The following is an 18,016-nucleotide window of genomic DNA, read 5'->3' as shown; positions in this document are numbered from 1 at the left end:
ACTTCATCTGACATACTTTGGGCATGTTGCAAGGAGGGACTGGTCCTTGGAGAGGGACATCATGTTTGGCAGAGTGGAGGAATGGTTCAGGAGAGGAATACCTTCGATGATATGGATTGGTTCTGTGACTGGAGTGGTGGGAATGAGTGTCTTTGAGACGGCGAGGTTGGCACAGGATAGAACGTAGTTTTGGGCTCTTGCACATACGGTCACTACGAGTGACAAGCGACTTGATGCCACATAACAACAAAAACATATGTAAGAATTCTTGGAAAATTCAAACATTTCATGTGAAAATATCCTTCAATTCAGGAGCTGGTATCTGTAGGTTCTCTTCTGACAAGGAGTATAAACTCAAACTCTGTCTTCCTATCAGAAAAGACTCAGAGTTGACGCTCTAGTGGGTTTTCAGAAGCTTTAATCCACTTAGTAGGTCATTACCCATCTTTTTTTATGATGCCACTGGTTGCCTAGATCTGCCACAAAGGTGAAATCTTTCAGTTAGTATCACAACTCCCCTTGGACTATACCAAAGCAGCATTAAGAACAGTGGAAAAAAATCATTTTAGAGTAAAAAATAATAAAAAAGTTAAAATTCCTGTAGGAAAAAAAAAAAAAATTCCTGTAGGGAAGTTATGAGACGGTCTTAACCAAGTAGGAGGGTTTAAGAATGTTGGAAAATGATGTGAAAGTGTTCACAGGAAAGACATGGTTGACAAATGTAGCCTCTAAATTTCACGGCAAAGGTAAGTTATTTCTAATAATCTTAATAACTGAAAATGCCTATGAGAATTAAGTAGAAATTTAAAGATTCAATTTTTAAAGAAAAGGTAAAGTGTCATATGGATACTGAAAATTATTTCAAGCATGTGGTTTCATATGAAAAAAATGTGTGGTAAATTGGAACCAAAAGGACATGAACAAAACTGGAATATTTGAATTTCACATTGGTTGCTTCACATGTTACAATCTAATGAGCATTCATTCTGCATTTCTTTAGCATAACATACTGAAGAGTTTCGCCTATCCAGCTGTATGTACACATCTTCAAGACTGTATTTCCTTCCAGTAACAGGTTTTAATTTAGTCATAGGTTAATGAGTGATGTTTTTCTATGTCCATATTTATCAGTGATGTAGAACTTTAGAGGTATATTGTAAGGCTTTATATTTACCTTATATAGTTATGTATTTTATGTAACACTCTTATCCTGTAAACATAGAAAAGTAGAATGGTTAAAAAAATGTTATCTTTGTATACTGTTAAAGGCCAGTAGAATATCATCAGTGACTTCTTCAAAGGTCAAACATTTGCGTTTATAAAAGCAAATTTCAGTTATCTTGGACCCACTCTCAGCAATTGCTGTGTTAATTTCTGTATGATGCTTGACTATTCAAGCTGCACTTGAGAATGCACTTTTGAGGTTCGTTACATTGATCATAGATGTGAGTACCTCTAAGTTAACTTTGTTGTTGTTGTCATGTGCCATCGAGTTGCTTGTGACTCATAGCGACCCTATGTCCTTAGCCTTTAGAAAAACTTGAAGATCTATTTGTTTATTTTTAGTATGCAATAATCTTTTCTATTTAAAATGGTTGCTCTTACTTTTTAAAGAGATACGTGACCATCAAAGAATTATAAATGATAAATACAAATTAATATTTCATGAGGATATCACATTGCTGCTAAATAGTATATTATCTAAATATCACAAGTATATTTTATACATCTATATTGAAACATAATTTTAATAATATGTATGTGTGCATTTTATGTAAATTCCATATTGATTTAAATTATTTTAATGCTAATAAATTGGCAAAAGTCATACTGAATTTTCAACTTCTGCTGGAAACAATATAAAATTGCCTCAAATACATTTATTTGATTTGTGACACCTGATATATGTCTATGTGTCTTGCAATGAAGGTTCATGTATGATCAATCTATTTTATTCTATTGATATGTGCTTCTTTGCTTTTAAATGCTTTTGTAAAAACGTAAAGAAAACAGTATTTAGCAATCTAATATTTTTCCATTTCAAATGCAAATTCAATATGCAGATCAGTAAACCAAAAATCAATGTCATGCATCAATTACCAGTATTCATTGCTTTTTTTAATCACCATATAAAAAATTACTGTATTACCTAAAAAGTATCTTCCCTGATTTCCCATTCTTCCTACCTCTTGTAACTACTGTTAAGTTCTAATCAATATGCCACTTGTTTTTAATTACCTAATAAATATGAAACACTGGAATTGAAATATTCAAGTTTAGAAGTTAATAATTACAACAAATATTGAGGTTGACATCAAAGATACTAACTGTTCAGATCACTCAGAGACCATTTTCACTTTTAGTAATATAATATAGAATCATAGATTCTTAAAATATAAATTGCACTATTAAAAAAGATCCAGTTCCTCCTATAGTAGGTAGTAATAATGATTTTGTAAATTATTACATAACAGGGGAAGGACTGGAGAATATTATGTTAAGTGAACTAACTTTGTCTCATGAGGACAAATACTGTATAAGAACCATTATTGATTCTAGAATGAGTACAAGGATCCAAGGGGGTGGGAGGTTGTTGCTTAATTATAAAGTCACACAAATTGATAGGTGGATGGAGGGATGGGTAAACAAAAGGGAAAGATGGGGTGTGAAAAACAATGTATACAAACTCACGAATTTTGTGTGTAAAGTAGTATAAAAAATTAAAACAAAAGCAAAAACCAACCAAAACAAACAAAAAAATTAAAAAGTCAGTGATGTTGAGAGCTAATAGCATTCTAGCAAAACATTTAAAGCAAATTTTTTTTTTTAATTTCAAAAGTAGGTTAGAAAGTAGTATATTAACAAGCCTTAGTGGTTTAAATGAATGAAGGAACTTAATATCCAGTGACAACTTGCATACTGGCCACAGTAGAGTGGGTTCCCATAATTATGCTTCACATCATTTTTAGCACTAGAAGGAAGAAAAGCAATTTAAATGAAATTGATCATAATCACAGACTAGGTAAACAGGAAAAATGGTTTGAACTTGTAGCCTTAGTGATTCTCCATTAGAATGAGATAAACTCCTGTAATAAGGGCTTTCATGTTCACCATGAACAAAGGGTCAATTACTCCTTTACTTTTTTTGTTGTTTTAGTATCAAGCCTTGTTATTGCGATAATGCTTTTCAAAAGACCTCAGAAGACACTCCATTATCAAGTATATTTATTAAATATGAGAATAAGACAATATGTATACTCAACACTGTAGTTCATGAAAGAACTGAATTTTCTAGGTTTCATTTCATTCTAGATATATCCAGCTAACAGAATAATCAAATATATATGTACTACAGAGTGGGATGAAATGGTGATGATTTACTGAAAGTACTTGAATATAGAAACATCTGTTACTGACTAATTGTCGAATTTTTACAAATTTTTTATTAATTTCCCCATAAATTACATATACAATTAATTTATACATATATTTATATACATAAGGAACATATGATAAATGTATTTATGTAGGTTAATTAATAAATGTCTACATATGAGTTATGCATATTTTTCTTTTCTCCTATAATAATACATGTGTGTTCATATAAAATAGTATATATGGATATATGCATGTGCTCACACAGAATATGTATAGATAAAAAGATAAAGATACATCCTCAAAAACATGAAAATACTATATATAATTATGTTACTTGTACATGTATGTGGGTGTTTTTTTTTAAATTCCTTATTTGAGTAAGGTAGAAGAGTTCTGTTTTGCTTCAAATATTTTTTCTTATTAAGAAAAGAGGTTTTAAGGTAAATTACAACATAACAATTATTATTATGTTTACTATATAGGGATCACATTTAGTAGCGTGAACAAGACAGATAAACTGTAAGATAATAGTATATTAAAGGAAAAGGGCTAGTGCTTTTCCAATATAACAGAATTATTTTGTTTCACCTCTAAAAATAATCAATAGTACAACTAATTAAATGTCATATTTATAATACGTTAAATTATAGAAGCAAAACATTTTAAATCTATTTTATGTACTACATTTTTCTCTCAAGCAATAGTAAATAAATATAATTAAAAATATTATTTAGATTAACTACATTTCTTTGGAATATTTTCCAGAATTGTATAGAAATAGTATCAGAAAGCTGTTGCCTCTGGCTCACATTTACTTATGACAATTTCAGAGTTCAGTGAATTTTAATGAACAAAAATAATAATACTCATGAAATAAAAATAAATTCAAAGATATCATGCCCAAAGCAGTTATTTGACACTCAAGTGCATTTTTCTAACCTACTGAAAAAGGGAAACTTAGAATAAGCTGCAAATAATTTAGTTGTCTTTAGTTGATGAATTATGATTTATAAAAAAAAATAGTAATTTTTGGGCCAACTTAAAACCCACTTTTACAATATAGAAATACATTTTAAATACATTAAAATATTATGTCAGAACAGATGGTATATACCATTGCTCTTCTAAAAATAATGTATTTTATTGTTGAAATAGTATGTATATATACTCAGTTTTACAGCCTATGGTTCTACCAGGATATAGAAAAATTGTGAAGTTAACACAGGAACTGTATGCTTGAATATCACTGACATTTTCTGTAATTTTCTAAGTAGAATATCTTATGTGGACTCTAATAATCCGAGACTTAGGGAATTTAGAGAGCTCTGGTGACCTAGTGGTAAAAATTTATGCTACTGCAGTCCTGAAGGAGAATGATGGGCAACTTCTTCCCGTGTGATTAACTGCTTCTGAGAGGGTCAGCTATGGGTCAGCTCCGACCAAACAGTACTTAACAAGAACAACAATAATTTCTTATCTGAGGCCGTCCAAATTAGAGTATGTTTGAACAACTTTGAAATTAATTTTGTATGATAACTTCATCAATCACTTTTTATCTGTCATCAAAGTTCCATGAATATATTTCCTTACATACAAACTCTACTCAACTCATTGAGGTTTAATCAGAATTGACTCAATCAAAGCATAGGAGAAGATGATTTATCTTTCTCCTAAAGAACTAGCTGATGGTGGATTTAAACCACTCAAGAAGAGTAGCCTTGATTTAGCAGTGCAGCTCCCTAGGGACGATACCACCAGAGTCCAAATTATATATAAAACATATAGATAATAATCATATACAGGGTTGTGATGATCAAATAAGATAGTACATGCTAAATGTTTAGAGTAGCAGCTCACACAAAATACTGAATATGTTGCTATCCCTCCTCAAATAGATTTTCTGACCCGAGCTCTTTGAACATATTGCCTTCTAGAACTGCCCTTTGAAATCTTCTTTTCAGTTGGACTATATGAGGAATAATATGACATCAGAAATAAAGGAAGACTTATCAAAAACCTGCATTATGCATTATGAAACAACCTTGCTTGCTGAAAGTGATGAAGAACTGAAGTATTTTCTGTAGAAAGACAGGACTGTAGGCTTCAATGAGAATTAAAGATCAAGATCAAGGAAACAAAGATTGTTACCACTGAGTCAACTGGCAGAATCATGATAGATGGAGAAGAGATTGAGATTGTTAATAATTTCATGTTGCTTGGATCCACAATCAACACTCTTGGCACCAGCAGTCAGGAAATCTAAAATCAAGCAGTACTGGGAAAGCCTGTTGTCAGGGACCTCTCCAGAGTGCTGAGGAGCAACAATGTCAGTCTAGATACTAAGATGTTGCTAATACCTGCTCTTTGAAATCACTTGCTATGCATTGGATAGCAGGACAATGACTAAGGATGACAGAAGAAGAATCAATTTTTTTGAGTTGTGATGCTGGAGAAGAGTATGGAGTGCCAAGAAAACAAACTGGTCTGTCCTGCAGAGGATGACATCAGTTTCCTCCTTGGAGGTAAGCATTTTGAAATTCTGTCTCATATACTTTGGGCATGTTGCCAAGTCATCAGGCCTTGGAGAAAGACACAATGCTGGGAAGGGTCAAGGGACAGTGCAAGAGAGGAAGATTCTGGATGAGACGGATTGACACAGTTACTGTGGTAATGGGATAGGTTATCACGGATAGTGAGATTGGCTCAGGACAGGGCAGAATTCAGATCTTTTGTTCATCAGGTTACTGAGAAAGGAGCATATGCAATGTGAGGATGTGTGAGTCTAATTTCTACACATTTTTCAAAAGGAAACTGTCCCCATTGGTAATATACGTAGCAGCAAATAGATATCTACTTGATCAGAGAAGGCAGCCCTCACGCTCTTGGACATAATTTCACCAATCACTGGGTTTGATATTCATTGTTTTCCCATAGACTTTACTCGCAGTTGTGGTACCTAGAGTGAGGTTTATAAGGGAAATAGTTTGGGAGGAGGCAAAGAATATCTCTCAATGCAAGTCTAGGTTTTAGTTCAGCAGTCCCAAGCCATACTAACATCAAAACACAGTTTCTTAATTAATAAAAGTCCTGGTTTCACTTAACACATATTCAAGAAACCTCATGAGTCAGTTTCCTATTCAATCTGTATGTTGTGCAAATTATTTGAGAGCTGGATCTATGAAGAGGAATGTGGCATCAGGATCAAAGGGAGACTCATTAATAATCTGAATTATTCAGATGACACAGCTTTGCTTGCTGAAAGTGAGGAGTACTTGAATCACTTGTTGCAGAAGATCAAAGAATGTAGCCTTCAATATGAATGGCATCTAAATGTCAATAAACAAGTATACAAAAAAAAAAAAAAGAAAGAAAGATTCTTAGCACTGGACTGATTGGCAACATCATGATAGATGGAGAAGGGACTGAAACTGTTAACAACTTCATCTTTCTTAGATCCACAATCAACACACTTGGTACCAGCGGTCAGGAAATAGAAGACATTTTGCACCAGGAAACTTGGCAAATAGGGACCTTTACAAATTACAAAGTAATGATGTCAGTTTGAGGACTAAAGTCAGTTTGAGGACTTGCATCTGATTCAGGACATGATCTTCCTGATCACTTACTATGCATCCGAGAGCTGGACAATAAGTAAGGATGACAGAAGAGTTGATACCTTTTGAGCTTTGGTGTTAGAGAAGAGCACTGAATATTCCATAAACTGCCAAAAGAACAAATAAATATATCTTAGAAAGGATGCAGCCAGGGTACTCTTTGGAGGCAATGATGATGGAGCTTTGTCTCACATACTTTGGACATGTTGCTAGGAGGGACCACTTCCTGGAGAGGGACCTAAATGCTCAGAATGGTAGAACATTGCCAAAGGAGAGGAAGACTCCTGATCAAATGTATTGACACATTGACTACCTCAGTGAGCTCCAATGTGTTAGCAAGTGTGACAATGACCCAGGATAAAACACAGTTCAGACATGTTGTTCATAGGGTAGATATGAGTCGTACTCAACTCGATGGCATCTAACAGCAACAAGTGGTTTCTTCAGTCATCCAGCAAAGTTTGCCTCAAAGCAGTTATAAATCAACTTCTTCTTCAATCTGCTGGTCAGCACACACATAAGAAACCTCAGGTTACACTTTACCATAATCTCTCCACACCAATACCAGAATCTCACCACAATCTTTCTACTACCACCGTCTCCAGTATCTCACTCTCAACAGGTCTGATTATAACCAGTCTTGCTCTGGTCTCACTTTCACCAGGGTCTTGCCCAAGTCTCCTTCAAGCCTTTTTGCTCAGTGTGTGAAACACTCTCTCTTAACCTTTCCACATCTGTTGATGATTTAAAAGACCATGAGTCTGCATTTGAAGTACCTGCAGACAAGGGGAGGATAACATAATGGCTGGAAAAGCCATTTTTAAGTTAACGGTAAAGTCACTATGAGTCCAAGGTGACTCAAGGCCACATAACAACAACAACAATGTGTTATTGTTCTTAAATATCAGTGAGTCAGCTCTTACTCATAAGACCCTATATGCACTAGAACTACCTCCTGCCTGATCTCACATCCTGATCATTTATCCTGTATTTAAGTCTATTGTTGCTGCCACTTTATCAATCCCTTTCTTTGAGATTCTTCTTTTTTTAAGACTGATCCTTTGCTTTACAACAGGATCACTGTCCAGAGACTGACAATTCCTAATAACGTGCCTAAAGTATGAGTTTAGATATTTTTTTCACTTGCTACATGGATGCTCAATTTTAGTCATAAATCCTAAAATAAATCACAAAATTAAATACGTGAAATTAACATAATACCAAACATAGTTTGCCATCTTCAGCACTTTTTTTTTCCTCCTTTCATAAGACATGATGGTTCATGGAATAACAGGATAATAGATGGCAAGTAAGCTAGCTGTTTTTCTCTTTTTCTTTGTTTCTTCTTGATGAGCATACCTTTAGAATCCAAACAAAATTGTTCAAAATTATTATCTGTATTGTGATAAGTTGGGATCATCAGTCATGCAGTGGCTAAATGTTTGTATGTTAACGAGCCAAATTGTCTGCATTTTAAACTCATCCCATGAAATCATGGGAGAAAGATGTAACAGCATGTTTATTTATAGATTAACTCACTCCTGTTGAGACTATTACACCTCTTGGCAACCATCCACTGGGTTTCCGAAGCTGTAAATCTTTATAGGAAGGTATTTTCAACCATAAATTGATATTTCAGTTAACGGTGCAATACATAATGTTCTATGACACAAACTCTCCTGCTTTAAAGCCTTGGAAATTTTTGAAGTGTTCTACTCTATCCTATAAGGTCAACATGAATGGTAAAAGACTCAGAATAAAATTGGATTGATGTTTAAAATTTGTTCTGTCTACTTGCTGTACTGAAATAACCTGGGATTGTTGTGATACTGAACACTGTATCATTGATGTGTCAAATGGCATAATGGTTACCCATCATGGACAGTGTTTGGTGGAACTCCCAGACCTATTCAGGTTTGGAAGCAGGAATGGAATCCCCTTCCTAAATCACATGCTTCTTTAAACTCTATGAACATAGAGAAATGATGTTAGTTATAGAACAGGTTTCAGGTCTTTTGTTCAGAGGGCTGCTATGTGACGACACTTAAGAACAATAACAACAACATAGAAGTTTTAAGTTTAACATTGTTGTTGTTATGTGTCATCAAGTCACTCACAACTCATAGTGACCCTAAGTATAAAAGCTCTGAACTCTGCTCTATTTTGCATCAACCTCATTGTTTATAACACACCTACCACTCTTACCCAAGTCACTAAATCAGTCTATCTCATTGAGGGTCTTCCTCTCCTGTGTTGTCTCTCTACGTTCCCAAACATGATGTCCCTTTCCATGGACTGGACCCTCCTTGCAATCTGCCCAAAATATATCAGAAGAACCTTCAAAATCCTTGCCTCCAGGGGGCAGCCTGGTTTCAACATCTCTAGAGCAAATCTATTTGTTCTTCTAGCAGTCTGTGCCATATTCAGTACTCTTTCCAGGACCACAGATCAAAGGCATCAATTCTCCTTCTTAATTTCTAGTCATTGTCCAGCTTTCTGATGCATAGCAAGTGATTGCAAAGACTATGGCCTGAAGCAGGCACACCTTAGTCTCCAGATGGATATCATTGCTCTTCAGTACTTCAGAGAGGTCCTGTACAGCAGACTTTCTAAATGCAATTCATCTTTTGGTTTTCTGGATGCTGGTACCAAGAGTGTTGATTGTGGAGCCAAGCAAACTATGCTGTTAGCATTATCAATCTCTTTACCATCCAATCAGCCCAGTTGTCAGAACTTTGTTTTCTTGTTTAGTATCAATTCATATTTAAAGCTGCAGTCCTTGACCTTCTGCATTAAGCTTCAGATCCTCTTCAGTTTCAGCAAGCAAGATTGAGTCATCTGCATAACACAGGTTATTGATTGATGAGTCTTCCTCCAATTCTGATGCCACATTCCTCCTCATAGAGCCCAGCCTCCAGCATGGGCTGTTCTGCACATAGATTGAAAAGGTATGGAGATGGTGTACGCATTTCCTGATTTTGAACTATACAGTGTTTATTTACTCTGTTCTGAGGACTTACTGGTTTTGCATAATCACAATCAAGTGTTCTAAGATTCCCATTTTTCTCAGAGTTAGCCACATCTTACATGGACCATATGAAATTGATATATTCTAGGACCATATGAAATTAATATATTCTAGGAATTAGGACAAATTGTCCAAAAGAGATAGCTGTTAACAAAAGAGTCTCAGGTGAAGTGTTAATGACACTGAATATTCCATGTGTAAAGAGGAGAAGATAGTGGTACTATTGTCGTTATAGGTAGGTGCTGTCTAGTTGATGAAGATGCATAGCAAACCTATGAACAACAGATATGAACCTTGCTTTGTCCTTTACATCCTCCCTGTCTCTCATTGTTAAGCTCATTGTTAGCCGCTGCAAATTCCATTTCATTGAGTCTTCCTCGATCCAGTGTCATCTGCCTTCCTCTCTTTTCCTGTGCTGAAATGTATTTTGGAAAATTATGAATTGGACAGTTAGCGCTGGGAATAATCTTCAAATAAGTGCTAATTGAACCCATGGGAAGAATAAACAAGTCTCAGTGAGAATCAACAGTCATAGATTTACTGGTAAAAGAGAGAGAGTAAAGTGCTACAGAATGCAATACAACAGATGTTTTCTGTGAGGTCTGGCAGTCAACCAGACAGAAGCAGCCTGATTCTAGATCTCCTTGATTCAACCTCTGTGCTGTACTGCCTGTCTGCAGTTCATTTATCTGCTACTGGATAACTCTTTCAAAACCGTGCTTGTTTCCAATGTAGATCCAACTCATGCCTGATGAACCAATGGATTTTTACAGGTTGTAAATCTGAAGAGAAGAGAAAGCCCAGCTTTCTCCTGCAGAATGACTAGTGGATTTCAACACCCAGAGAGACTCTGCAGTTGGGTTAACAGCAACACCCTACCCCCTAGGAAATAAGAGTTCCCTTTATGTACCACAAGACATATAAATGTATGTATTCAAAGCCAAGTAGACAAGGCAATTACATTCTTCAAATTTATTACAAACCCAATTTTTTCTAGGAACATCAACAGCTCTTTATAGCATGAGGATTCTATGTTGTTGTTATAGATTGTCGAGTCACTTGCAACTTATAGCGACCCTATGTGCAACAGCTCAGAAGCCTGCTGTATCCTAAGACAACCTTGTTGTTTCTGACACCTACCTCCATTACCCTAGTCACTGAGCCAATCTGTCTCATTCAGAGTATTCCTCTTTGGTCTGGCCCTCCAGCCTTTCAAGCATGATGTCCCTTTCCAAGGACTGGTCTCTCCTTACAACTTGTTCAAAGTACGTCAGACAAAGCTTCAAAATCTTTCCTCCAAGGAGCAGTCTGGTTTCACTCTCTCCAAGATGAAACTGTTTGTTCTAGAAGTCCACGGTATATTCAATTCTCTTTTCCAGCACCAAAACTCAAAGGCATCAATCCTTGTATCATCCTTAGTCATTGTCTAGCTTTCTGTTGCATTCAAATAATTGTGTAGACCATCATCTAGATTAGGCACACATTAGTCTGTAGACTGATATTGTTGCTGTTCAGTACTCTGCAGAGGTCTCTGACAACTGATTTTTCCCCATGTTATTAATATTTTGATTCTCTGGCTGCTGGTACTAAGAGTATTAAATGAACCCAAGCAAACTGAAGCTGTTAACAATCCAAGTCTCTTCACCATCCATCATGATGCTACCTATTGGCCAAGTGATAAGACTTTTTATATTTTTCATTTTTTTTTATGTTGACCTTTACTCCATATTGAAAGTTATTGTCCTTCACCTTCTACAGCAAATGATTTCGATTCTCCTCAGTTTCAGCAAGCTAGGTTGTGTAGTCTGCATACAGCATGTTGTTGATGAGTCTTCCTCCAATTCTGATGACAGATTCCTTCTCATAGAGCCCAGCCTCCTGGATCAGCTAACTCTGAGAAAAAAAGGAATGCCAAAATATTGATTGTGTTTATATGAAAGCTATTCTTAGACAGGGAGGTAATCATCAGAACAGAGTAAGGAAACATTACATGTTTCAAAATCTGGAAACATATATACCAGGGATACATCCTATCTTCATACATTTTCAATACATGCAGAGCATTCTATAGAGTGAGGAAATGAGGATTCTATAGAGTATGGAAATGCAAAAGTAATGAATAAGACAGGAATAGAAAAGACCACAACAGAATATAAAATACGGCTATATTATATCTAGAAAATAAATAACTAAAAATTCATTTATAAGTTACATACACAATTGATTTTCTTTATGCTCTAAAAAATAACCGCTGAAGACACTTCAATATCTTTATTTCACACTAAGATGCTTAAATGTTTACTTTTCAATTGTATACCTTATATATTCACTTTTGTTTATGGTGGATGAAGATTTCTCACTCTGGCATTCTATTCATTTCTATTCTAATCCCATCAAAACCAAAACCAACAATAAAATTTCTGTACAACTTTCCAACTTGGTTAAATAATATATGTTATTACTATCAATATTCAGTGCTTAAATATTGTTATGATCATGTGGACTTTCTTCCAGCTGAGTTATCTTAGAGATCAATTATTTCTTGTACATGTTTCCCCTGTGGTTACTAACTCAGCTTTATGTTTTGTACCTAGTGCCTATGCAGAGTACTCTGGTGTTATAGTCTGTAGAGATTTGAGCTGCTAGACCAATACTATCCTTCTTTGGGATTGGAATCCATAAGTTGCTCTGATGGAAAAAGACAAACTTCACTTGTTGTAATGTATAGCCTCAGAAACACAATTGAGGGTCATCATGAGTCAAAACTGAGTGGACAACAGTGAGTGAGTGAATACGCTCCTGCTAATTGTCGTCTAGTTTTGCTACTCAAATACACATGTAGCTATTTTGTCATTTTTTTGTTTATATTATCTCTCTGATAGCACTCACTTTGTGGCAATCAGAACTGATTCTCCGTAACTGGAAAACATGGATAGCCCTTCAGAAATTCACTTTGACTGTCCTCAGTGCTTAACACTGTGTTGACCTCTTTATTTCTAGATTTCAGGACATTTTTGACTTTGTTATACTTTTTACCTTTGGTGTAGTAACTTTCTCAAAGGGTGTGTATAAGGCTAAATATCAAGTGCATTTACTTGTTTCAAAATGCTATATTGGTTTTTTAAAAATTATTTCTTAACGCTCATTAAATATTTATTTATATATAGAATGAAAAGTGTGAATTCTTTGTCATGAATTCAGAGCAATATAGACATTTGAGAAATTAAAAAAAAAACACAAAAACAACACAACACAACTGTTGTAATTTGTATTTCCATAGATAAATTACTTGGTCTTACTGTTTCTCACCTCTACCCGCCCCCCTATTTTTTTCTCTGGAACATTACATACTTTTGAAAGTTATGCTGGAAATTTTAATTTCTGTATATTGATGTTGTTCTTATTTAATTTATTCCATTGGGCATAACTTGGAGTGTATTCAATCTAGGGGAAAACCTCACCCAGGTTATTTTAATTAGTTTGTGAAGAAAAACTAGACAAATTTAGGAAAAATTGGCAAGAACTACTCAGAAAGATAATTCTGGGCATTGTCAAAATAAAACCAGTAAGTATCAAGCTCCACATAAAATGTGCTTATTTTTAAACTTTTTAATAAATGCTAGATGATGTCCAACTTATTATCAACAAGTTTTTATACATTAACACCTAAATGTTTATGTTAAAAAGAAATTTAATATTTTAGTAAATGAGAAGATATAAAACTAGAATATCAAGATCTCATTTCCAAAATTTTCTTAAAATAACACTTTATCAAATTCAAGCAGAACTTTTCTAGAGAAATTTACAACACTGGTAAAGTAACCGCATAGGCAAAAAATATAAAGCCCAATGTTATTGTAATTATTTGCAATTCTTGTTTTTCTCTGCCATAAAATATAAAACAAGATATGACATGGAAAGAAAATATTAGGAAAATATAGATTGGACTTTATAAAATTAAATATGTTTGTGTATCTATGGACTGTCATCAAAGTGAAAGACGTTTTCCAAAATGGAAGAACAATTTACATATAGCATAAGAATGTATAGATTTCCTAGTTTATGAAGATGTCTTACATTTCAACAATAAAAAGACCAAGAAAACCAATAAATGAGTAAAGGACTTGGGTAAATATTCCTCCAAAGAACTATATAATTGGTCAAAAGACACTTAAAGTATGGCCTAGTGGTGAGAAGCTGTGCCTCAATCTTAAAGGCACCAGGTTCAAGGCCACCAGCTGCTCTGTGGGAAAAGGATGGGCAATCTCCTCCTGTGCTTTTAAGTCTCTGAAAAATCCTCCAGAGGGTTAGCTATGGGTTGGTTCAGACTCGATAGTACACAACAGCAACAACAACAACAACCCAAAATTGTAAATTATTAACTCAAATCTCTGACTGCCGTTTAGTCAGAGCTGACTCGTGGTTGACCCTCCGGTGAGGTTTAAATTCAAAGAAGAGATTGCCCATCTTAGTCTCACAGTGCCGCTGGTGTATCCTAAACACAACGTGGTGCCACATTCGGGTTAAAAGTGAAATTCTATGCAGACTATGGCATCAGAGAAGCTCTCTGTTCAGAAATAATTAAATGCTCATTGACACTGAAATGGTACCAACTCATAGCTGACCGACCCTCTAGGGAATTTTCATACGCAGTAAATTGCACTAGAGAATATTGTACACCTTTCTCCAGCAAAGAAAAAAAGAATGCATTTGAATTACATGGCTTTGGCTCGGCAGTGGAACTCCTTACCACTAAACTGTCAGAGCTCAGGAAATTATTGATATACTAAAAAAAAAGTCTCAAAATGTGATTTAAAAACTGGTGAATTTTAAGAAGTTGAGTGAATACTTTGATGCTGTGATATTTATTCATTAAATAACTGTTTCTCCCAACACCTCACTCCAATACAATAGATTAAAATTTCAAAATCTTATTATCAGAATCCCCTGAACCTAAATCTTAGTTAATGGGAACTGATGTAGTATACCGCTGAGCTTCTGGAAGGCTTTTAATTCTTAATAAGACTCATAGAATGAAATACTTTAATGCAATTTAGTGAAATCAGGAACCGCTGCAGATAGTGTTTAAATATGTTAAAAGGGTAGAAAGGTCAATTAACAGCAATAGGAGCAAATGGAGGGTTTTGGGGGGTACTTTTTTCATGTTTCAAGAGCTTACAACCATTGTTTGGAGTTGGTTTTTCTTGTTGATTTTTTGCCTGCTGAGAAGTATTAATTGTATGAAAATTCAAATTTATCCAGTTCTTACTGATTAGCATCTTTCTTGTTTTGAGGGTTTTTTTTAATTTGTTTTTTGGCTTCTTTGGAATTTTGGTTTACTTGTTTTTCTGGTTCTCTGTACTTCAGCAATGAGCTCAGTTACGCTGGAAATAGTGAAGTTGGTGTAGGGTAGGACAAAGTTCATCTCCGTTGTTTAAAGGGCCACGATGAGTAATACTTAGCTTGACAACAACAATGACATATTATTACGTTGATACTTGTATCTAGTTTCATATTCTCCCATAACTCATGTGGTCTTCACTCATTAGTGTTCAAGGCCTAAAGATATTCCTGAGATGATTTTTAAATATGGTTTTAGTTATCTAACTGTAACTATTGATCCTACTTTCCTGCTCACAACTTTTGCATTCTAGTTACCATTATTATTAATGTATCTTGGTTTTGTATTTGATCAATTTCAAACTGCAAAAGTTGGTAAAAAGCATCAATTTCCTCCTCTTTGACTGTGTTTGTTGACAAATACATTTGAATGATACTGGTATTATCAGATCTTCTTCTATGTGAATGAAATTATCCTGTAGCTCACATCATTATATTTGAAGATTGATCTAGAAATGATCTTTTTAACTATGAATATGACCTTATTTTTCCTCACCTTTCAGTTCCAATGTAGTAGATTGTATGATTGGCTGATTCAAAATTCCCCATGGCAATCCATCTCATTTCACCAATGTCCATATTTATGGGTTACCTTTTTTCCTTAATATTGCCCTATTTTCCAACATTCATACTTCTCACTTTCCACATTCCGATCACTAGTGTCTGTTTACAATTGTTACTCCTTCTTTTTATTTCCCAACAGGAAGGTACAACTTCTGGTGACATATATACTAGTGTATCTAACTGTGTTCTATTATACACAGAATTTTTCAAAGGCCTATTTTTCAGAAGTGGATGGTCAGTCCTTCACCTTGTTGTTGTTGATTGCCTTTGAGTTGAGTATGACTTACAGTGACCCTATGAACAAAAGGCCTCAAGGCCCTCTACAACTATAGAGATTGATCAAATTTCATAGAGCTTTTGGAGGCATGTGGTTTAGGAAGTGAATGCCACTCTTGCTGTCTTAATTTAGATATGCAACTTTAAAACAATTTCTCACAGCCAAGCATTTTACTCAAAAAAGCAGATGAAGGAATTTTTCCCATTACACAGCTCCAGATTTGGTGTTGCTTCTACGCTACCTTCCATGCATGTGTTCTGTTTCCATCCCCTGCCTACTCCCACCAGCATCCTGATCCCTTCTGTGAAAATTAGACATGGTGTTGACTGTGAACAGACCATGAATTACTCATATGCAAGTTCAAACTGAAGCTAAAGTAAATTAAATCCCTAAGTATTGTAATTTAACCATGAGTCTATCCCATCTGAATTTTAAACTATCTCAATGCATCTTAAACTTCTACCTTCTTTAGCACTACTTCTTAATCATATGGCTCAAGCCATCATCCTTCCAGTAATCTACTATATACTTGAAAGCTAGACAATCAATAAGGTTGACAGGGAAGAATAATTTATGCTGTTGTGTTGTAGAGTAATAGAAGAGTGCTGAATAGCCCACGGACAGCCAAAAGAACAAACAAATATTTCTTGGTCACAGTGAAATCAGAGCATTCCTTGAAGTAAAAAATGACTAAGTTTCATCACACATTCTTTGGATATGTTGCTAGCAGAGGCTATTCCTTGGAAAGGGGCATCATGCTTGGAATGGTGGAGGGTGCCGTGAAAGAGAAGAGGACCTTTAATGAGAGAGACTGATACAATAACTGCAGCAATGGGTCAAGTTTGTCAGAGATGATGAGAATGGCACAGGTGAGAAGACAGTTCAGATTTATTTTCTGTAAGATCACTGTGAGTCATATTCAACTCAATGGCACTAAACAACTACAAAAGTGTAATGATTCTGTACCTGTACCATTAAGTCCTGGTACCTGTAAATGTTTTCTTATTTAGAGTATGATTTTTGTGATGGAATATAGTAGGGCTAAACTCGCTCAGCATTTCTTAAGCTCAAGGAACAGAAGAATAAATTCAAGCCTCGAGTCACAATACTTAAGGATGTTTTGGGCAGAATATTAAACTATCCTGCAAGTCTTAAACAAGATGGAAAGAGTATTCAAAGTCATTATACCAAAAGGAATTGGCAGATACAGAAGAATTTAATGATACAAAGTATGAGCAAGAGCCTAGGGTGAAGAAGGAAGTTCAAACTGCTTTAAAAGAAATGGCTAAGAACAAGGCCCCAGGAATTGATGGTATACCAATTGATATATTTCAACTAACAGAGGCTGCCCTAGATGTGCTCACCAAGTTGTGCCAAGAAATCTGGAGAATAACCACTTGGCCAACTGACTGGAAGAGATCTCTATTTGTTCCCATTCCAAAGAAAGGTGATCGCACGGAGTGTGGAAATTATCAAACGATATCATTAATATCACATGCAAGCAAGATTCTGCTGAGGATTATCCAAAACTGACTGGAATAGCATGTCAACAGAGAACTACCAGAAGTGGAGGCTGGGTTTAGATGGGGTTGTGGTACTAGGAGTATTGTAGCTAATGTTAGATGGATCTTGGCTGAGAGCAGGGAGTACCAGAAAAATGTATCTTTGTTTCATGGATTATGCAAAGGCATTTGACTGTGTGGATCACAACAAGCTGTGGCTGACTCTGAGAAGAATGGGAATGCCAGAACACTT

General features: G+C 35.2%; 1 pseudogene; it reads left to right on the top strand.

Annotated features, from left to right (window-relative positions):
* Positions 1-670: 670 nt before the first annotated feature.
* The window catches only part of LOC102873858, a 45,121-nt pseudogene continuing 27,775 nt past the window's right edge, over positions 671-18,016 (top strand).

Source organism: Elephantulus edwardii, unplaced genomic scaffold (genome assembly GCF_000299155.1).
Source record: "Elephantulus edwardii isolate Elephantulus edwardi_28Jun2011 unplaced genomic scaffold, EleEdw1.0 scaffold00023, whole genome shotgun sequence".
Taxonomy (NCBI): domain Eukaryota; kingdom Metazoa; phylum Chordata; class Mammalia; order Macroscelidea; family Macroscelididae; genus Elephantulus; species Elephantulus edwardii.
Note: the sequence above shows the minus strand (reverse complement) of the source record. Positions and strands in the feature narration are given on the sequence as shown.